At 46.4% G+C, this 22,852-nt stretch overlaps 1 protein-coding gene across 1 annotated transcript in view; it reads right to left on the reverse strand.

Moving 5' to 3' along the window:
- LDLRAD4 (low density lipoprotein receptor class A domain containing 4) overlaps window positions 1-22,852 on the reverse strand; it is a 302,381-nt gene that overhangs the window by 241,016 nt on the left and 38,513 nt on the right. The window contains 1 exon segment of the mRNA XM_068563639.1: window positions 17,853-17,944. The gene's annotated coding sequence lies outside the window, so the exon portion shown is untranslated.

Genomic DNA, 22,852 nt, shown 5'->3' on the forward strand with positions numbered 1-22,852 from the left:
AGCCACCTTCTTCACTGCCGAGCAAACATCTGCTGAGCACCCACTCCAGCCAGGCACACAGTGGCTGCTGAGGACACAAAAATGGAGAAGACACACGGGCCTCCAGGCACTCATGGCTGAGGATTCCGAGACTCTGGGGGGTAAGCTGCTCAAAGCCATGCAGGTAATTCCTGGCTGGTTTCAGAGCTCGAACTAGTGGCCAGCTGCCAGTCCACCACACTTTGTTCCTTGCCACACCCATCTCTGATCAGAAGAGGTGTTCAGCTGTGGAAATGTGTTGATCAGATGGAGTTCTCCAGAGAGACGTCAGCAGCAGCCAAGATCCCCCATTAAAACAGGACACACCGCATTTGCTTTGCCTACTTGAATGACCCTGTTTAGTGTTAATACAGCAACTTGAGCATGGAGGCACCAGGTGAACACAGGTAGGCAGTCTGTCAACCCACCCCTCCCAGGGGAACACCACCCCCCAGGAGCCCAGGGGCACTGGGCTCCCCTGTGTTTCTACACCATACACAGGGACCCTAAAGCATACAGACATCACCGACAGCACCTGTTGGAGGCCTTAAGGCTAAATGTCTCCCTGGAATTCACTTGTAATTGTCATGCCAGCCTGGTCTCCCCAGTAAAAACTAAAAGTTGTATCACAGAGGGCTTTAGTCTCAAATCCAGGACTGATGCAAGAGTGCTCTAGTCCCAGTTCTACATGTCTCTGGACCATGTAGTTAGTTACAGGGGCTTTCTCTTCCTCTGAAGTATGGAGGTTTTGGGAAGCGATTGCCCCTTAACTCGATGATGTGAGGAAGAGGCAGGTATTCCAAAAACAAAACTCTGAAGAAAAATTTTTAATGTTTTTGCTTTAAGATATCAAACAGGCACACCATAAACTTGAAAAGTTCCACTACTTCTATTGAAATTTGTTTAATTTCCAGAAAGAAGGTCTGACCCAGCATTAATCTTCTGCAGTCACACACACCTACATCCGCATCCACAGCAGGGGGTGCAGCTGACTGTGAGGGCCACTAGGACGTTCCTACACTAACTGGGGGAGTGGGGGGGTCGGAAAAATGATCTTCACTTTTCAAAGGAAATCAAACCCCACCTTTTTTTAACTACAAACATCACTTAAAATGCCGACATGCTATACAAAACCATCACTCTAAGCATTCCATCCTAGAATTTGAGAAGGAAATTCCCCGAGAATTTCGAGAACAGCGTAACTTTGGACAACATGTGTTCGCACTACACGTGACTTGCCGGGGTGTCCTCCCAGCTCCGGCCTGCCCAGGACTCAAAACAGTGTCCAGCAGTAAGAGGAGGGACCCACAGCTCAGCAGCAAGTCCTGCCGGTGCCGGCCTGACCCCAGGAGCTGGGCCTGGCACTGTTCTGATCAGAGCGCATTTTTGTCCAAGCTTCCCAGAATTTCTACCAGAGTCTACAGAATGCCAGCTTCCTGTTAACAAATGCTTCGGGGTCTCTTGTCTGTAAAAGCTAACCCACTCTTGCATACCTCACTCCAGGACCAGAGCCCACCCCTGAACAGGAGCAGGAAGTGCCCCTCCACAGCTACCTGGCTCCCCATGGCTGTGCCAGGCCTCTGGCACCGCGGTGCCCTGTGCAGCCTACTGCATGCCTGCTCCAGGGAGCCCTCCTGGTCAGCACCTATAAATAGGATGGGTCCCACTCTACTTCCAGCTTCCAAATCCTGGCCCCACACCATATACCTTCTTGCCTAAAGAAAGGCCTGTCCGTCATCTTAGACACAACAGATAGGCCTGGTAAAAACCTGACATCAGACTTGAAATTCAGGCACCAATATCATGGCTCTGGAGCTCAGGAAAATATGTTTTGATAACTGGAACAGGTACTTCCCTTCAATCTGGTCCCCGTGTTTACCGGGCGTTATCATCTCAGCCCTCTACAGGACGCTAGAGAAAAGGCTGGAGGACCTCTCCTGGGCAGAAAAACACCAAAGTACACAGCATCCCCCTCCCCTTTCCCCCCTCCCGACAGGCCAGCAAAGCAAAGGCCCCTCCAAGATGTAGAGACCCTCAGGGTCCCAAGTCACTCAGTCCCAACCCCCCTGTGTAAACATTCTCCATGGCCACCCATGGGGACTGAGGACTCCTCTTATAAAGAAGGTGGCCATTTCCTTTCAGACCAGGCAGCAAAAAAACAAATGCCAAAGGGAGGGCATTAAGCCATGAAAGGTACACCCCGAAAGGCCACAAAAGGCCAGGCACTTCCTGTACAACATCTCCCCAACTCTACAAGAATCCTGTGTGAGTTCCAGGTATTATCTCATTCTGCACATGGAGAAACTAAAATGCAGAGTGAAGGAACCTGCCCAAGGTCACGTAACAAGTAAATGATAGGCTCCAAGATCCAACCCAGGTCTGTCTGCCTCCAAAGACCATGAACTTTTCTCACAGCCATGTGATTATGACCTTGTAGAAAGCACATACTATAAATTTTTAAATATTAAAAGACTGAAAAGAAATGCATAGAAAGGAAAATAGTGGTTATGTGAAAACAATGAAACCATGGGTGACTTTTGCCCTTTTCTTTGTATCTAAATTTTCTTGCTTCTATTATTTTTAAATGTTTTAAAAATAAAATGCTGTTTACAAATCAAAACTACAAGTTTATCAGTGAAAGGGTACTGTCCATTAGTTCTATTATGATTTCTTAAGAAAACAAAGTGGGGCCTGCCAGTGGTCAGTGCCACCGCTGGACAGGCATGTGGAGGTGAAGACCCTGGCCCCCATGGTTAGAGGTCACTTCTGGGCCAGAGCCTGGACTTGTTGGGACAAGACTTTCCAGAGTTCCCTTTCCCTATTTTATGTAAGCTGATCTTTAAGAATTCCAGAAGTTTCATTTTGAGATCACCTTGCTAAGGTGAAAGTAACTGGCTGCATCCTATTCCCGCCATAATGTGGTGGGTCAGGTCGCCTTCGTCTCAGCACAACGCCACCCCTCCCCCCCCACCCCCGCCGTGCGGTGAACTGCAGGGACAGCAAAGACAGCCCATCAGGACACCAGGAGCCTGGGCTGGAAGGGCAGGAGCTGTGTCTGCTCCTGTGTCTAGACCAGGGGCTACAAGGCCCTGCACAATCACTCAGCCTCTCTAGGCTTCAGGTTTTCTTCTTTGTACAATGCAAAAGAGGGAATCGGTGACCTTCACAGTTACTTCAAGTTCTAAAACTTTAATTTTATAATTTCTACCTTTGTCAGTTTGTGCAGTGCTCAATCTTCCACACGAACACAAATTAAACTCTTTTTGTACAATCATTAAAAGCACACACACCAAAATATACATTACAGTTCACGTCTACTGGGGAAGTCTTAGAGCCTCATAAGAATATGTATATTAAACAACAGTGGCTATGCCCTTTGTTCCAGATATTCAAGAACAGATATCACCCGAAACAACAGTATAAAGATTCTCTACCCACTTGGAAGTCAGCAGACCCCCACCCCTCCACAATGCACTAAGTATACAGTGCTGACCACTTCAAGGTGTCAGCTGATCCTTTAAAGTTCATTCTACTTCTACAGGTCTAAGCTCACATACAAGCCATCTGGAGCTATGTTTCATGTTGAGTGAAATCCCAGCTACAGGCTGCCCTGTACCCACACTTGGGCTCCAGAGGCAGGAGTCACTGGTTTTTCCTGGGTAGGGCTCGGGCACCTCCATGGGGATGAGTCTACAGAAGGGTCAACTTCTAGGTTTCCCCAGTCACCAGGTTCATCACAGCTCCCCAGGATGTTGGGCACATTACGCAAGGTCACAGCTGCTGAGGGAGGGTCCCTGTATGAGGGAAAATTCCAAGCAAGAGAGTAAATGTCTCGAGCTTCTACAAAGTCCAGATGCCAACAGGGGCTTCACTACTGCTGATGCTTCTGTCGAAGCCACTTCCCTTAGAAAAGCATTGGTGTTTAACTCCTCAGTTGCAAACAAAGATTGCACAGCTCATTTCTTTAAGGGAAGAAGGGTTTACCTTCAAATCAAATGCTTGATTTTCACTGTGCTTGATTACTTCGCTATATTTTTATGCATGTCCCTAAAATCTGGCCAGCCAGTTACCAAAATGCTCTTTGCTCCTAAGCATTTTCTAATAACTAATGAACAAATCTGACAGAATTCACTTTTATATCCCTTGAGAGTACTGACAATCTCACAGCTATTCCATGTAAGACCAAACTAAAAAGATACACATTTTTGACTACTCTAAACAATGGGCTGGCATGCAGACAAGTAGGTAGACTGTTCTAACGTCAATTACGATGTAAAAAATAGTGTAACCAGAATTTTCCTAGCAACCATTAAAAATACCATTTTCAGCTGGACTTACAACATCCTCCATACACATCCTCCAGTGTAGGATGGGGTCTACAAGGGCAGAGGCTGCAATGAAGCCCCTCACGTCAAGGCTCACTCCACCACTTACTAAAGGTCTGACCTTAGGCAAGTCACTTAAGGTCTCTGACTTCCACTTCCTTACTTGTAAATGAAGTTTTTGAATACATATGATAGCTGTGATCTCTTTCGTTCTAAAGAAAAAGACATAACTTCCTCTCCAGTTAAAAATACTACCACAGACCTCATCCTTCTGATGAGAAAAATCTCTTCCTATGTATTCAGATTGAGTTATTAAGACTTTTTAAGAGACCATTTGTCATAATTATCTCCTATTTAAGCCATTTCTGGTCCAATCCTTCTGATGTGCTCCCAGCCTAGAGCCTCAAAGTGACAGTCACCTTGACCATCATCAGCCCTTTCAGCATGGGCAGAAACTAGTGTTTAACATGTATATTCCTCAGCTTACTTCATAGAATTAAATAGCCAGAGGTTAAAAGTAGAGCCACTAGGACAAATCTGTCATTCCAACCTCAGAAATCATTTAGTGTGAACTGAGAAAGAGCTGGCACTGAACCTGTACTAAAGGCCTCCTCCAGCCCCCAGCCTGTGAACCTGACTCCTCCAAGATCCCTAAGGAGGATGGGACAAGCTTCCAACAGTGCACGTGGAAGCAAGCTTCCAACAATTTACATGTGATTTTCTGGGACTGAAAGCAAGGTAAAATGCAATTTTAAAAAATGTTTAAAAGGAAATTTTAAAAGTAGCTTCAAAGGGTGATCAGGAGAGATGACAATGACTAACGAGGTAATACTGACACCTGAAAATTCACATGTAATGTGAAAAAAATGAAGAAGGAAGGTGACATCCATCTAAGACTTCTTACTTAGTGAGGCAGTCACTTTTTAAAAGAAAAAGTATCCTAAAGTTATGACTTAATCCAAAAGTGAACCATAAGATAACTGTACTCCCATATTTCTTCTTCTGTGATACAATGAAGGACTGGTGTGAAACAATATTCCAGTCTAGCCAAGCCAGCTCATTTGTACAGGATTTGCATGTATTTGCATAACTTCTGCATGAGTACGTGCTCTCGTCATGCATCTAAATTTTTTTAAGTATTTTTTATGATATTTATTTATTTATTTATTTATTTAGGCTGCACTGGGTCTTAGTTGCGGCATGCGGACTCTTAGTTGCAGCATGCATGTGGGATCTAGTTCCCCAACCAGGGATCGAACCCGGGTTCCCTGCATTGGGAGCACAGATTCTTACCCACTGGACCACCACAGAAGTCCCCATGCATCTAAATTTAATTAAATAATTTCTGTATCTGTAAAATGCCACAGTCAAATTACAGCTGACTTAGAGAAAATGCACACACACATACACCAACACATAGGATCAGCTACAGTTTGTAGTCTACATGGCAAGAGCTTCCCAGCAGCAACCGAGAAATAATGTCTTCTCTCCACCAAATTACTCTGTCCACAAAAAGACCAGGTTTCCAGAACTGGAAAACTGATTACTTCTACAGAGGCCATAGAAAGGATGTAAAACTGAATTACAAGAAATGCCAACCCATGCCAACTTGTCAAAAAATATGTAACTTTGCCAAGATCTAAACCAGTGATTTCAGGTTCACATTTTCATTATGTGTCTACCTTAAAAGAAGTCAGCAATGAAGGGTCACAGTATTCCTTTGATGGGGTGCCCAAGCCCCAGAACCAAAGCACATCTGCCTCAGAAGCCACCTCACCAATGCCCAGAATTGACCTCCTAGAGTCCACACTGCCTCCACTGTCATTCCATTCCCAAGTGGCCCCTGAATTGGAAAGATCCCAGATCTCTCTCCAGTGGTCTTTGTACCCCAGAATGATCAGGGAACAAGTAAAGGGGTAGCAAAGAAAAAATCTTAGATCAAGACTGTTGATCTCTCACAAAACTGATGGCACCTTATTACTGCCTCATTTATTACAAAATAAATCCTCCATGTAATAGCCACAAAACAATGTGCTGCTAACTCAGGTGGAGAAAGCAGAAACCAAGAAATCTCCACCTTCCAGGCTTCATGATAGCCAATCATGTGGCTCTCTTATGCTTCAATCACCTGGTTAAAGACTTTTCACACGTCCATTATAAATTCTGGAGTAGAACTGGGTGTGAGAAAACAACCCCCAAGAGTACCCTCTCGCCTTTCTCAACATGCAGTAGAGATGTTTCATTTCATTTGATACTGTGAAGGGTACCTCAAAGCCTAAAGACTGGAAAATGTCTAGGACATTTCTAGATGCTAAAAATGTTCTATAACTCAAGTTTCCATCATCTATACTCATCTCAAGCCATATGATCACCTGAAGTGGTTGGCGAAAACAATAGGAATAGAGTATGGGTCACAGAATCACAAATACACACAGAACACACCCAGGAATAATGTCAGCAGCCTACCCACGGATCACCTATGTTCGCACCCAACACTGTTGCTACTGTTTGCCATCTGCTTTTGAAACACCTAAGACAATGAGCCAAGGAAAACATCAGGCCTTCAGAAATGCTGTATTATTCTCTCTCTCCACTCCACCATCCAGCCAAACAGCAGCCAAATAGCTCCCTGAGGCCAGGAAACTTCTGAACCCCACCGCACTTCCTTATCACCTGCTGAGCCCTTGACGGCACACAACTAGTGCATGAGGACTGACTAAACTAAAACACCCAACGCTGAGCATTTCTTTTTGGTAGCCTAGGAGGGAAAATTTTATTTTACTGGATATTTTCCAAAATTTCATCTGATTGGCTCAAAAGTACCATAATCAGCTAGACCAACAGATCTTGGGGCAATATTTCCCTGGTAAACAGGAAATGCCCTATGCTGTGGCCTCTACTTGGGACACCCTGTCCACCTCAAGTATAAAAAGCACAATTTTCAAAAACAGAATTGTAAGCTTAAGAATGGAAGAGAAAATTACACTGGCCATGAGATGACACACTTTTACTCCTCAGAAACACTGCTTTGTCAAAATTCAGTAATTCTTAAAGATAAACCACATTTACATTGAATGTGACGCTCACTGTTCCCAAGAATCCTAAGATCTTAGTGGCTAAGGTATGGAACAGAGCAGCTGCGATTCAGACCAGGCCAGTCTACAGGGTCTGCTGTGGGAGAAAGAAGGGCTGAGCCTGAGGTGAGGCAAAAGGTGCCCGAGGGCCCCACAGACCTGAGTCGGGTCCCTGCAGCTCCATTCGAGGGCGCTGTGGCCGCGAGCAAATCGCTGCACCTGCCCGAGCCACAGCCTCTCCAACCACTTCATTCCATTTGTAAAAGGCCTTTGCCGGGACTAATACTGTATGGTTTCAATCAAGTACGCAGTAATTATTTGCTAAGTGAATGCATGAGTGAACATATAAAAAGAATGAAAAAACGAACAGCCGATTTTGCCTTCAGATGCCTCTCCTGGTGGCAGAGGTGTTTTGCTGCCGATTATACTGTTCATCATTCTGTTTCCTGGAGCACAAGAGGCTGAGCCTGAGTTGAGAGGTGTGAGGACTTCTGTGAACACAGACTGGCTGGGGGAGGAGGAGGAGCAGGGTGTTCACGCACCTTCTCGCACATACTTCCTGGAGGGGCCCAAACTCCATCCAGGCTTGAAACACAGTCCCTTTCAGTTTTGTTTAGGTTTTTATTGCCTGGAAACTGAGAAAATACCTCAGAATTTAGTTAGCCTCAGGAAATTAAAATCCCTGTGTGTCACAACAGGTCCAGATGTGGCCCCTGAGTGGGCTGACTTTCTCAGGGGGCCGCAGTGCAGAGCGAGGCCTCCGATTTGCCCACTGGTGCTGGCAGTGACAGTCCTTATGCCAGTGACTATACCCTCTTATATTCTTACAGGCCTACCTTAGAGGCAAAGGTTTGGTATAAATCAGCTACGGTTTAAATTTAGGAATAAGAGACTTTTTCATTTTTGTGGTATACTGTAACTTCTTAGAATATACAGAGCGCTTGACTTTTACTTAGTTTTATATCTCACTAAGTGCTTTGCTGCTGCCCACGAATAAGCAGTAGGTCACACATCTGATGGTAGACAACAGAACTCTTTCAAGATACCCTGATTTTGCTTCTTATCAAAAAAGAAAATATACACACACTCATACAGAAATAAGGCATAAAAAGATGCCTAAAACAAACCCTTATCTTTTTTAAGAATACTTGCCTGGGGCTTCTCTGGTGGCGCAGTGGTTGAGAGTCTGCCTGCCAATGCAGGGGACGCGGGTTCGAGCCCTGGTCTGGGAAGATCCCACATGCCGCAGAGCAGCTGGGCCCGTGAGCCACAGCTGCTAAGCCTGCGCGTCTGGAGCCTGTGCTCCGCAACAAGAGAGGCCGCGATGATGAGAGGCCCGTGCACCGGGATGAAGAGTGGCCCCCACTTGCTGCAACTAGAGAAAGCCCTCGCACAGAAACGAAGACCCAACACAACCATAAATTAATTAATTAATTAATTAATTAAAAAAAAAAAAGAATACTTGCCTGGAGAATAAATAAAGAAAATGATAAAACTGAAGAAAGCAAATAAATAGAATCTTTAATAGTTATCAATTCTAGCCAAGCAAAGTTTGGATAGTATTCTAATGGCTTCAGGATTATTTTATCCAAAATAAGTTAGATATGCAAAGAAGTAGATGTTGAGATAGTAGGAGAAGACTTAGAATATAAAGAATATAAACATAATCAGATTAATGAAGAAGCTGCTGAAAATTCTCCAGAGAAACAGGACCAATAGGACACACACACACACACACACACACACACACACACACACACACACACAGAGAGAGGGGAGAGAGAGAGATTTATTATGAGGAGATGGCTCACACAATTACGGTGGCTGAGAAGTCCCTCGATCTGCCGTCTGCAAGCTGCAGACCCAGGGAAGCCAGTGGTGTCAAAGGCCTGAAAACAGGCGAGCCGATGGTGTAAACCCCAGTCCCAGGGCAGGATGTCACACCTGAAGCAGGCAGGCAGGAAGCAAGAGGGCCAAATTCTCCTTTCCTCCGCCTTCTGTTCTATGCAGGCCTTCAACGGACTGGACACTGTCCACCCACACTGGGGAGGCCATCTACTGAGTCTGACTCATCTGGAAACACTCTCACAGACACACCCAGAAATGTTTAATCTGCCCACCTGCAGACTACAATGCGTGCTTTAAGACCCACTTCACACGTCACCACCTCCGTGAGTGTATCCACAAACCTTCCCAGTAGGGTGTACACGGCCCTCTCTGCCCTGGGCCCCTTCGGCGCCACGTGTTGAGTGCAAGTCACTGTGGACTGTGACCAGGGACATGTTGTGGGTCTCCTCCATCAGATCACGAGTCCCTCTGTGAGGCAGGGCCCGTTTCCCAGTCATCTTTGTGCCCAAGCCCCCCAGAGGGCCAGCACACAGCTGGAGGTCTGATGTGGGTTAAAGATAAACTTTATCACCAACAGCTGGTCGTGACCCTGCTCATTGTCCCACTGCTCCTCTTCCAATAACAGCTTCTCTGTCTTGGTGACATAAGCATCTTCCTACACTTTTGAAAGCCAAGGTTTGCCCAGATTGAGACGAACTTCCCTATCCTCTCACCTGTTAGCTTTCTTTCTTGATTTGACCAGGCGATTCATGCTCTAAAGACAATGGAGGCGCAGGAGGCAGGCTCCTGAAGGTGAGGCTCCCACCGTCCACACAGACGGCGCTAACACCGTAGAAAACCTTCCCATTGCACAGGATTCTAGAAGTCTTTCCAGTAAAAGTCTTGTGGAATTCTTATCACAAATAATGTACTGTTATCCATAAAAGGACACAATTTAAAATTTTTCCAATTTTCAGGAAAAACAAGAGTCTGACCAGAAATTCTCCCGTTTTTCCTTTTTTTTCACATTTCCTGTCCGTCTCCCCATCAGCACCCCTGACAACACAAGAGCAACATGCAGGCCGAGTGGGTTGTTCTTGGAAGTTGGCCCTACCTGGAGTCTTGTCTAAGGAATAATGCTTCACTCAGAACATGTACGAGAGGCCTGCTGGCCCGAATAATATTTATTACCTCTATAGGAAAGGACAGCTCTCAATTCTATTCTTTCACTTCCCTTTAATTAGTTCATATTTTCAAATCTTGTAATTTTAAGATCACCTCCATATTTCAGCATACCTTTCTTTTGGATTCCTAATGGTGTCTAATTGAGAGTGCTTTTAAAAATAAGTTTGGGGAGTATTTTTTAAAAAGGACTTGAAGAGATATTTGGACACCCATGTTCAGCACAACAGCCAAAAGGTGGAAGCTACCCAAGTGTCCATCGACGGACAAATGGATAAACGAAATGTGGTCTATATAGACCATGGAATATTATTCAGTCTTAAAAAGGAAGGAAATTCTGACACTTGCGATAACATGGATGAGCCTTGAGGACACTATGCTAAGTAAAGTGAGCCAGTCACAAAAGGACAATACTCTATGATCCCACTTGTATCAGGTCTTGAGCAGTCAAGTTCCTGGAGACAGAAAGTAGAAGTGGTTGCCAGAGGCTGGGAGTGGGGGGAATGGGCGTTAGTGTTTAATGGGAATAGAGTTCAAGTTTTTCAAGACGAAAATAGTTCTGGGGATAGATGGAGGTGATGATTGCACAACAATGTGAATGTACTTAATGCCACTAAACTGCACATTTTAAAATGGTTAAAACATACTGTTTTCCACAGCAACACTACCACTTTTCATTACCACCAGCAGGGCACAGGGTTCCAAATTCTGTTATATATTTTCTACCACACTTCTTGAAAAAGGGGAGCAGCAGAATGTTTGAGAACCAATTAAAGATCAAAAAATAGATAACTGATTTAAATACCACAATACTAAGTGGTAAAAAGTTCTTTTAATGATGACTCAAAAGCATCCTTATATCTTGCAAAGTACTAAAAAATACTTCACAAACCCACCTGAACCTGTAAAACAAATTTTCTCAAATGACTGAAGAATCTCAGCACATTCTCTTATTTTTATGAAGTCAACAGGGGTACAGAGAGATGAGAAGTGAGGTGACAGGACGTGTGGCAGCTGCCAGACTAGCACCACAGGAAGCAGAACTCCCTGCCCAGTCACTGCACTGGGCAAACGTGGATCAATCCAAGCAGAGAAATAAAGAAAGCCAAAAGCATCATTATTCTTGGAATATAACTGCATAGGTGAACTATTACAACAGAACAGAACCTGAATATCAGGTAGCAGCTTTGGAACGTTTAAAAAGCAAACGTAGACGCAGGTCGTGTTTGGGACGAGTCCTCCCTGCTCTAATTCGCTCTGGCTCCAGGGCACCCCTGACATCTTGCTCTGGAAGAGAGGTGCCTGGGTAACCTTCCCGGCTCCTCCGGCTCCACCCGAGGACTCAAGAGAAACATTTCTGCTCCCGGTGGACCGTGAGGCCCAGGCAGCATGGGCACCACCCCTGACCTGGCCAAGGCACTCTCACCCACACGGTCTTCGGGCAGCTGTAACGCTTTGTGTTTGCAAGTGATCTGCACACTTATCCAGCGATCCTGTCCTCCAAAGGCGACTGGCCACTCAGACAGAAGGCGCTGAAGTGGGCACCACTGAACAGCGCCAAAACCACGGCGAGCTGTGGATGAGGAGGTGAAGCACTCGTCGCCTGAGGTTTCCTCCACTGTCCTCTGGACAGCTGCTGGCCTATCATAATCACCCCCAAGCGAATCACCAGAAAAACTGTAGAGAACAAGGCACAGCAGATCCAGGGAAAGAGGGGGAAACTGCTGATTAAATGCCAGGCTGAATCCACACAGACCCCAGATGACCTGCGAGCAGCCAGCCCCCCTCCCAAGCGCCAAGCTCGCGAAGGTAACCAAGCACTGGCAAGCGGCCTTCTGCAGGAACCATCCACAACACAATATTACAGGAAGTTCAAGAAGAAAGCCCACAAAGAAAAACCCCAGCAGATGGGGTCCCCTCTTGTGTTGTCACACAATTTACTAAGCGGACCCCTCTCCTCCCTCTGCCTGTCCTCTTCAATCCTGCCAACACCTCCCTCTCCCGACACTCACCATGCTTCCAAAATGATTTTCCCGAGTTAAATGAACTTCACCTCAAGCTCTATTGCAAAAGCTCTTAACCTTTCTGGAGGTCAAAATCTTACCGAGAATCCCATCAAAGCCCTGGCCTTCTCTGCAGGAACAGGCACAATTTCCAGAAATTCACATATGTCCTGGGTCCCATGGGGGTTAAAAGCCTCTGTCCCAGTGGTTGCCTCCTTCCATTTCCTTCCTGCATTGAATCTGAGAAACACTGGGCAACCGACCTCCATCTGTAAGAATTATGTAACTCTAACAAATGTCAAGAATCCTTAAGGACTCCTTTTGAAGGGGTGGCCCATCAAACCCACTGGTATTAAGGCTCGAAGGGGAGGCCATCTCACAGAGACTCAGGAGGCCCAGCCAGCCAGACACGCAGCAGCCTTGGAGGACGCCCTCCCAGATCACGACCCCCGTGGCCGGCACCTGCCCTAGCACGTGCACCGGTGTGACTTTGTGGGGATTGCTGAGGCTCCGTCTGCTACAGCTGGCATCCGCAGCCACAGGCACATCCTCACAAGAGCCTGACCTTGGTGATCACATTCACACGTGAGCGCCATTCACCCGGGTGACACCCGCCGGGGCGGACGGGCAGGAAGACAGATAGGCGCTGCCCCCACCCCACGGGCTGCAGGAGCCGCCTCACCCACACACACAGATCGAGCCCACGAAGCCAAATTTTTGAGCTGCTGCTGAGAATCCCATAAAAAGCAATGCTATTTCTAACCTCCCTAACCATGGAAAAATACACACGCCACCAAGCAACCCAGAATCTCTGAAAGATTTATTTTTATACTCTCCCCCATGCCTCCCACCTTTACCTCCCCAACAAAATTTTTAGGTGGAAAATTTGCTAGCTTTTTAGCAGTTTAACGCTGTGCTAGGCACTGACTGATGAAGTTGCTGTGTTTCAGTTTAAAGCGAAACATAAAGGTGTTTTTCTAATACAACTCTGAATGTCTACTTAATAACAAAATAATACAGTCTAACAATACAAGGACAGCATCCAACACACAGGCAGAGAAAATTCCTAAGTTCCCAGGCCACAGGCAGAAACAGCAGAGGTAACAAGATTCTCTTCCCAGCCTCTAGAAGTGGTGTCCTGCCTGCTGGCCTTCCTCTTTGCATTGCTGGGTTTTCCTAACTCAAACACGACACATGGCATCCCTGATGCCCTTGCTGAGTTCCAATTTTTCTCAGTGCTACTCTTAACCTTAAAGTGGAAGAATGAGGGAAAAGCAGTGAGATGGGGCTCAGATCTGAGTCCCCTGATGCTGCACAGACATGGGGTGGGCAGGAGGAAGGGAGGAGAAAAGAGAGGAAGCAGGAGGTGGAAGGGCCTGAATGAGGCCTAGAGAACCCAGAAACTCTATCACAAGCCAAGAGGGACCCTGGAACTAGTCTACCTGGGATCTGTCCCAGGACCCCTCCCACTGGGAAACTTGGTGTCACTTCCTTGATGACAACCTGGAAGGCCAGAGAGGCACCAACCCACCACTGCCCAGCTTCTCACACAGCCAGGATGTCTTGGTGCAGCCTCTGAATGACCCCAACCTAACTGTAAGGCAGAGTTTAAATCCTCCTTCAGGTTAGGGAATTCCCAGCACAAACCTTTCATGGTTTAATCGACTTTACTGGACACTGGCAAAAATACATCTGGAGAAAATAAGCATTCCTGTAGACAATGTAGACAGCAGAGACCTACACTCAGAGGTGATGCGTCTTCCAACACTACTGATCCTCTGTGATGTACCTTGAAAGTTTAAATTTAACACAAAGACAGAAGTTCAGGTCAGGTTGCATCACCTGTATCTACGGTTATTTTTTGACTGCTAGAGCATCTCCCCACTGGGACCACAAGTCTCACAATGCAGGACTCCCACTTTGCTCCCCGGTCCTCACCATCCATTTCAGATCCCTTAAGGACCTTGAAGGAAACCAAAAAAAGAGATGGGACTTTCCCCATCTGAACCTTTCTCACCTGTGCTGAGAGCCAACCAGGTCTAAGTCTCACAAAGAGGACAGGAAAAGGTGCAAAAAGCTCGAATTAATGGTTTGTTTACCTCCATCCCAGCAGCTTTGTGCTCAGCCAGGGCACCGGCACTCCACCCACCTGACTCCAGCAAGATGCCCCATGAAATTACTCAGCAAACCTCCTGCAAGAGGACGGAAAGCTCCACCCCTGCTCTCTTCCTCTGATCCGGCCAGCCATGGTCCTTGGGTAACAGCTGGCATTTGGATGGAAAACAATAACTGACATTTCATCAAGCTCCTACTACGCATTGAATGCTGAGTTAGGCATCTTCACAATAATTCCACAAAACAATTACTATCCTACTTAAAGATGAGGAAACCTGAGACTCAGAGGAGGTTAGGACTTGCCAGAGTAACAAAGTGAGTAAAAGCACAGAATTCGAGCCAAAGGCCACGTTTCCAAATATACCTTACAGATATGATAAGGCAAAGAGGGACCTGTCTTCAGATTTATCAAGGAGGTCAAAATTTTGAAACATATTTAATAACAACCTAGACATGGGGACCCAACCTGATTTTAAAACCAAGTCCAAAAAAATCCACTGTACGGTAAGACAGGCACATTCTGCAGTTAACAAAAAGCCCAGAATTCCTTGGGCCTTCCCATCCCAGCAGACATAGCAGAGTGGTAATGCCTCCAGTCTGTCCTATCAGCATGTAGGAATGTCTCCCGGGGTCCAGCTGTGAGCTTCAAGGGACAGAATTTTACAAGTTACAGAACAAATATAAATTCCAGGACAATCAGCTGTAAGAACCTATCTTAGAGGTGTGAAAGCTCTTATAACACCTCAGAACCCAAGTATGTGCCTGGAAATGACCTGCACTGCACCAGGTGACATGCAGTTCTCCAGAAAGGAATCTGTTCTTAACCGCTGTTATGTTCAGAAGGAGCAATGCACTTTACTTTTAATTTAAAATCCATATACAGTAATGTAGTCAAGAAAAAGTTTTCCATTACCAATTCTGAAAGTTGCTTAAAATAGATGACAGAATGAGGTAACTCCATATACGGGAGAGAAAAGGGTAGTTATATAATTTGCAAGATTTCTACTTCTGTCAAAATTCTGCAAATCAAGCTGCATAGTCCTTAGGGACAGAGTCCAGTGGTGCGTTCAGTTACCCAGTAAAATTCTACATGAAGACAATTCCAGTTTTTGGTGGGCAAAGTCAAAGAGGACTACATCTGAGATGATGATGAGAAACCACACTGTGCCCACACTCTCTCTGGCTCTGGTGGAGACAAGGTGCCACCTCCCGCTTCGAGCTGGTGGTGGATATGCCAATTTATGGAAGAAAAATGGCGCACCTCAGCAATACCATGTCTGGGAAGGTAAGGGATTCTCAAACATCATGCTGTCCTGTCAAGTTATGAAGAACCACGTGAACGAAAATTGTTTCATCAGTCACTGACCACTGGCGAGGCGTGCGGCCTGCGTGCCCCCCAGGGAAGCTTACCACCCACCCTGTGAGAGCCTACTGAATAGGCTCCACGTTTGCAGATCCCTGATTGTGAAATCCACTCAGGAAAGAACTACATAGCAACTGCACCCAACAGTGACTCAGAGTGTCTGTTAAGTACGGCATGGTTCTGAGCACCTACAATTTCAGGAAGCTTCCAACCTGTGAAAAGTCCACATAAGTTCAAGGGTCTGTGTGCCTTAGTGAGGAAGCACATTAAATCCCTCGTGACTCTCCAACTGCCTCATCTATTTCCAACAACCACCATGAATAAAAAGGCTTGGGTAAGCTCTGAAAGCCTCCAGGGGGATCTCCATCAATCATTTCCTCTGACAAAAGTCTCACTGAACTCCTCCTAGTTAGCACGCACTGTTTCAAGCCCTGGAGGGAAAAACAAGTGGGAGGTAGGGACATTCTTGCCCTTATAAAGCTTACATTCTAGTAAGGAATATGGCATAAACAATGAGCCATGCCTGGCACATTAAAAATTTAGGAGAGGGACTTCCCTGGTGGTGCAGTGGTTAAGAACCCGCCTGCCAATCCAGGGGACATGGGTTCGAGCCCTGGCCCGGGAAGATCCAACATGCCGCGTAGCAATTAAGTCCGTGCGCCACAACTACTGAGCCTGCGCTCTAGAGCCTGCAAGCCACAACTACTGAGCCCGCGTGCCGCAACTACTGAAGCCCGCGCACCTATAGCCCGTGCTCCACAACAAGAGAAGCCACTGCAATGAGAAGCCAGCACACCACAAGGAGTAGCCCCCACTCGCCACAACTAGAGAAAGCCCGCGTGCAGCAACGAAGACCCAACACAGCCAAAAATAATAAATAAAGAAAATAAATAAATTTTTTAAAAATTTAGGGGAAAAGAACCTTATGTTGTATAGAATTTTTTTACTTTGCTGAAGACTCTCATATATTTCTTCATTTGATGTTCTCCACAGCCTGGCAATTAGGCAGGACAGGAATCACTAAAATACTTAAGAGTTGACAAAACAGAGGCAAAGAGAGGTGAAGAGACATGCTAAAGGGTAAAGCTGGGCAGGCAAGCTGAGGCAGGTAGGATGCTCCTGGTACCACCCCCCGCCAGGCACCTTCACTAACTGTCCCCCACTGGGGCTGGCTCTGAATTGCGCTTTGGGTCTGAGGATGCCCAGAGGTGACCAAAACATGTGTGTCATCTAATCTTCTACTTCCAGATACCCTGAAATTTATACCCCAGGCCACTTACACCCCACCCTTCAAGAAGAAACACACAGGAACACAAACACAGCAAATTAGGAGGTCAACGCCCCCCTACAGTACAGATCACGTGTGCTACCGACACACAGAGAGGAAAATCTGCTCACTTGCTGTTACAACAGCCAGGAGAGAGAGAAGCTGACATCCGTTCAGTGTGCGCTACATGCCAGGTGCTGTATGAAGCATGGTGGCTCATCACGTCCCACGGCAATCCCATGATTATTCCCATTTTATGAAGTTGGAAACCAAGCAGAACAAAACATTTAGAGTGAGAAAGAAAGAATCCCATTTCTCACCAATCTGAAACGTTTTTAAACATCTGGGTATTAAATGCTCAGGCTCAGCAATAAATAGAAATTGATTAGCAAGATTATTTTCCTTCAATATTCTAGTAAATCTAGAAATATGTTATTTTATATACATTCACAGCCCACTATGAATACACTTGGGTATTAAACAAAAAAGAAAAGTCACATTTAATCTGATATCATGCAACTTTCCTCCGATCAGAAAAAGTTACATTGGGAAGATAGTTTTTGCACCTAGGAGCTGGGACCACTTTCTTGAGAGGGACACAATCTCAGAACAGTCAGTGCTGTGACAAGCTCTGCTTCACAAACATTATCAAAGAGAAGAGTCCCAAGCTCTACTCACCTTTTAAGCTGATACGAAAACTGACACGAGTTCCTGAAAACGGTCCAATCAGGAGATGGCACTTTGATGTTACAGATATAGAACTTGAACTGCTGAAAGGAAAAATAAAGAATTCCAGTGAACCATTTCTTGGTTTCTTTAAGTGTACCATCCCCTTCTCCAAGTTCTGAAAAATACTTGAGGACTGTCACAATAAAAGGCACAGGTACCAAAATGAATAAAATAAGCATCATATAATAAACAGAAGAGAGAAGACCCCCAGCACACAATCTGGGTACGGGGTATAACTGAACTGGGGATAAATTCTCCAGCAGCCACAGGGCCACCAGGTTCTCAGCTTCCAATCAAAGGACACACACTTGTTCCTTCAAAGTCACAGGCTTTTTCTTCAACAAGGGGTCATGAACACATAATTGACAATGTCTCTATTGGATTAGGGATTTTTAAAATTATAGACATCCTAAATATGGCTGTGTCTTAAGAACCCAAAGTATCTGTCGACCACATGGATCCACCGATCCTTAACTATAAGGGGAGGCAGGCCCAGCAGCACTTTTTCCTCCCCTGAAACACATGTTTAATTTTGTGGGAGCAACAGCGACCCCTGCTTAGTGAAGACCCAGCTAAGGTGATAACTTCCGTGATTGTGTCTGCTAGGCGATCTTAACCCCTGCCCTCCACCCTGTTGGTAGGATGTCCTCCCGACTCTGTCTGGTTCCAGTTCACACAATCTGTCACCAGCATCCTCCTCTCAGCCTGATGAGTATGCTGTCCTTCTCGCCACTGCAGGTCATGTCAGGTGACTGCCTCATGCCTGACAAAGCAGTTCCAGGTAAACTCAGTTGGCTCTGCCTCAGATGGCACAAGCACCTCTCAGCATCCAGCTGGCCAAGGTGCAGGATTACACTCTGGTCCAAGGGTGAATAAGCCACCATCTGTCTAGCTTGTGTGCTGCAATGTACTCTCCAGGAGACTTGCCCCCCGAAACATGTTCCTGCCATATGTCACTCCTGAGTGATCAGCCAATGCTAAGACAGCCAGATAAAAAATGACTGCGTCTAGCCAGAGGACCCTGTGAGATTCCTGTGGACGTCCACCCAAAACACATGAGCCAAACACCCCACTGTTTTTACGTAACTCCTTCCTACCAGTGTTGTGAACCTACAGACATTACTTTGTCCTCCTGCCTTTTACCTATACTGAGAGAAGAAAAAAACCCACTTCTCACTTTCCGGATGATAGTTTTATTCCTCAACTGGGACTACTCTCATCAGTCTTCCTAGGATTCAAATGCTGATTTCTAGGGAACAGAAGTCAGTGGAATAACCAGAAATGTATGTGGTGGATAGAATTCTAAGGTGACCCCCAGTGGGGCCACACCTTTGCATAATTCCCTACTCTTGAGTGCAGGCAGAACCAAAAGAACATGAAAAAAGTAATGGGATGAACCAAAAGAACATGACAAAAGTAATGGGATGCCATTCCCTTGATCAGGTTACGCTATGTAAGACTCCACATCAGCCTACTAGAAAGTGAGGGACTCCTTTTCTGGCTTTGAAGAAGTGAGCGGCCATGTCTGAAGGGCCCGTGAGGGGGCCACACAGCAAGGAACTGCAGGGGCCTCTAGGAGCCAAGAACAGTCCCCAGCTGACAGTAGCAAGGAAACAGGGACATCAGACCTACAGCTACAAGGAAGTGAATTCTGCCCACTTAAATGAGCTTAGAAGTGGATTCTTCCCCCACTCACACCTCCAGAAGAGAACACAACTGGGCTAAGAGCTAGTCTGCAGCCTTCTGAGATCCTGAGCAGAGAACCAACTAAGCCATTCCCGCACTCCCAACCCATGGAAACTGTAAAATAATATGTGGGTGTTGGTTTAAGCTATTAAGTTTTTGGTCATTTGTTTTGCAGCAATAGTAAACAAATTTAATTTGGCAATTAATTAAATATAGGAGTATATAAAACACATGTGTATATATTAAATGCACACATAACTAACACATCAAAAACAGCCCTCCCTACCTGCCTCATCCACCCATAAGCAAAAACTCATTTCTCCTACTTGACTATGAGCTCCTTGTGGGCAAGAACCAACATCACCATGACCCTGGCATCACCAAGACTGTGAAGAGTATGTGGCACGTGGGATGCCCTTAATATATTTTTTTAAATAAGCCAAATTAAAAGAGTTATGATTTGCCAATCTCTGGTTACTGCAATAAGGCCAAAGCAATAGAATTTGTGCAATCCTTCAAAGCAGAGCTCAGAGCTTCAAAATTAATTTCAAAATAGGTCAAAAATACTAAGCCTCATATTCTACCCCCAAATGATGAATGGACAGTTTCTCCGGGACTGGTTATGTCATTTTACCTGTGAACATGAGTCACTGCTTAGAAATTTTGCTCCACAGTTACCGCTTTTGCCAAATATCCTTGTCCCTTCTTGGGCATTTAGCTATCAGCTGAAGGTTAAAAACAAAAAAATTCCCTAAGAAAATTTCCAAAGTAAGAATGTGTGAATCACTCTTTTTTTAAAAATAAATTTATTTTTATTTATTTATTTTTGGCTGCGTTGGGTTTTCGTTGCTGTGCGCTGGCTTTCTCTAGTTGCGGTGAGCGGGGGCTACTCCTCGTTGCCATGTGCGGGCTTCTCACTGTGGTGGCTTCTCTTGTTGCGGAACACGGGCTCTAGGTGCGCAGGCTTCAGCAGTTGTGGCATGCGGGCTTCAGCAGTTGTGGGTCGCGGGGTCTAGAGTGCAGGCTCAGTAGTTGTGGCACACGGGCTTAGTTGCTCCGCGGCATGTGGGATCTTCCCAGACCAAGGCCTGAACCCGTATCCCCTGCAATGGCAGGCGGATTCTTAACCTCTGCGCCACCAGGGAAGCCCATGTGAATCACTTTTAATTTTCCATTTGTATTGATAATTCATTCTCAACCAAAATGGAAAAACCTGTGTAGGTCAAATGCCCTGACTCTAATTCTGAAACAAAATGCTAACGTCAACTTCATGACAACCTATTTCAAAGGTTCTTTAAGATTTTTTATTTTTAAACTGCTGATTTGTAATTCTTTTAAGCAAGATTTTATTTAAGCTCTGCTTAAAATAAAAGTTGAATGCATAAATCATCCAGTTTCTGCTATCCTCGAGAGATAAATTATTGGTTTTTTAATTACAAAGTATATTGCAACTCAAGTTGTGCCTATTTTAGATGTCAAAAGAACTAGTATAATAAAAGTGAGATTTTAAAATATTCAAATCAGTTAAATTACTGAAGGGAGTACAAAATAAAAACTCCATTCATTACAGAAGCACATCATACTCTCTTAAAATCTATATTCAAGATCTTATTATAAAAAAAAAATCTTATTATGTATTCCTACTCCCTTATAAATCACTCAGTAAACCTGAACATTATCTCCAACGTTTATCCCTTGGTGCTCAGCCTCTCAGGCAGCAGAATGCTGACACTCAAGCCAAGAAAAACTAAAAACACCAGTTCCATGACATACGAGGCAGAGAATTTCAATAAACTCACCACTTCTCGGCATAATTTTAACTCTCTTGGGCCCATCTCTATGTGTGAAAATAGCCAATGACCCACAGCACGGAACTGGAGGGGTCACTGAGCGACCCCTCCCCAGGCAGAGGAAGAAACAGGCCCAGAGGACAGAACCCACCCAGTTCCCTCCACCCTCAGCTCTAGTAAGTACAGGACTTTTCCATCATCTCACAAAGCACAGCTCCACACAAAGCCCAATTCAATGCTTCAGAGAAAGAAGGCTGCTCAAGAATATTATGCCCACACCCAGAAAACTAAGCCTTTGGAAGAGTGGTTCACTCAAGAGAATTAGAAAGCACAGGCGCTCACACAAGGTGCTGGTGGCAGTCCTCCTGTACCATGCCCCGTGCTCCGAGCACCTGCGGATGGTCCTGCGGGGCTGAGGATGTCGCCAGCCCCAAACCGCCTCCTGAAAACCACCTCCTGACCCGTTTCCAGCAGTCAGTGGCTGCAGCTGGGGAGCCGGTGAGAAGCAGGGCAGCAGCGGCGGGGCGCTGGCATCCCTGCAGAGGAGCACGCGGACAGGGCCCCTCGCACGGGAGGGGCCCACACGAGGGGCAGAAGGCTGAACTCACGGGGGAGGTGAGGCACGATCCTTCTTAACCCTCACAACCTCCTCGCTTTCTCTAAGGTAACAGAATACTGAGGTTGGGAGAGAAGCCCGGCCGCGGATCCTGGGTCCCAGGAGGAGGGGCCCCTGAGAACACGACGTCCCCGGGGACAAGGGCAGGGTCTCCGCCATGGGCGGCCGGTCTGTGGGACGGGGACGAGCACGAAGCCGTAGGTGTGGACTTCAGTTACGGAGAGACGAGGGAAACAGAAGGCCTCTCCTACCTAAACTGTCGCGAACACTGAGGCGGCCCGCGGCACGGCACGAACGGACGCAGGACCAGGCGCAGACCGCATCCGGTCCTCCGACCACGCAAGGGTCGTTTTCTCCCTGGGGCCAAGTTGTTCCAGAGCAAATGGACCGGGGTGGTGCCGGCCTCCCGGGAGCCAAGCCGAGCCCAGGGCAGCCCCTGCACATGCCGGGCCCACAGCCGGAGCTGCCTCCAGAGGAAGGTCGGGCCATCTCAGAGCAAACGGCCGGTCACCTGAGGCGAAACTGCACAGGATGGTGTCCTGTCTCCGTTCCGCTCTGGACCGACTGCCTCGAGCTGTTCAGAAGCTCCATCGCCCAACCTTACACAGGCCAGAACCACCTGTTAGGGAACCAGGCCATGGCCGCCAGGGAAACGCTGCACTGCGAAGCCACACCATGGCCAACATGGCAGCCAAGCCGCGCTTCTGAGGCGCGCGCAAGCACGCAAACACACGCACGCCCACAAGGGAGTGCGCACACGGGGGCGCGCGCGCATTTGCGCACATGCAGCAGGGGCTTAAAAGCCCACAGGGCGGAGGCTTCCAGATCTCAAAAGCGATACATAAACGTTCCGAAGC

This window comes from Eschrichtius robustus, chromosome 14, assembly GCF_028021215.1.
Source record: "Eschrichtius robustus isolate mEscRob2 chromosome 14, mEscRob2.pri, whole genome shotgun sequence".
In the NCBI taxonomy this organism is placed as follows: domain Eukaryota; kingdom Metazoa; phylum Chordata; class Mammalia; order Artiodactyla; family Eschrichtiidae; genus Eschrichtius; species Eschrichtius robustus.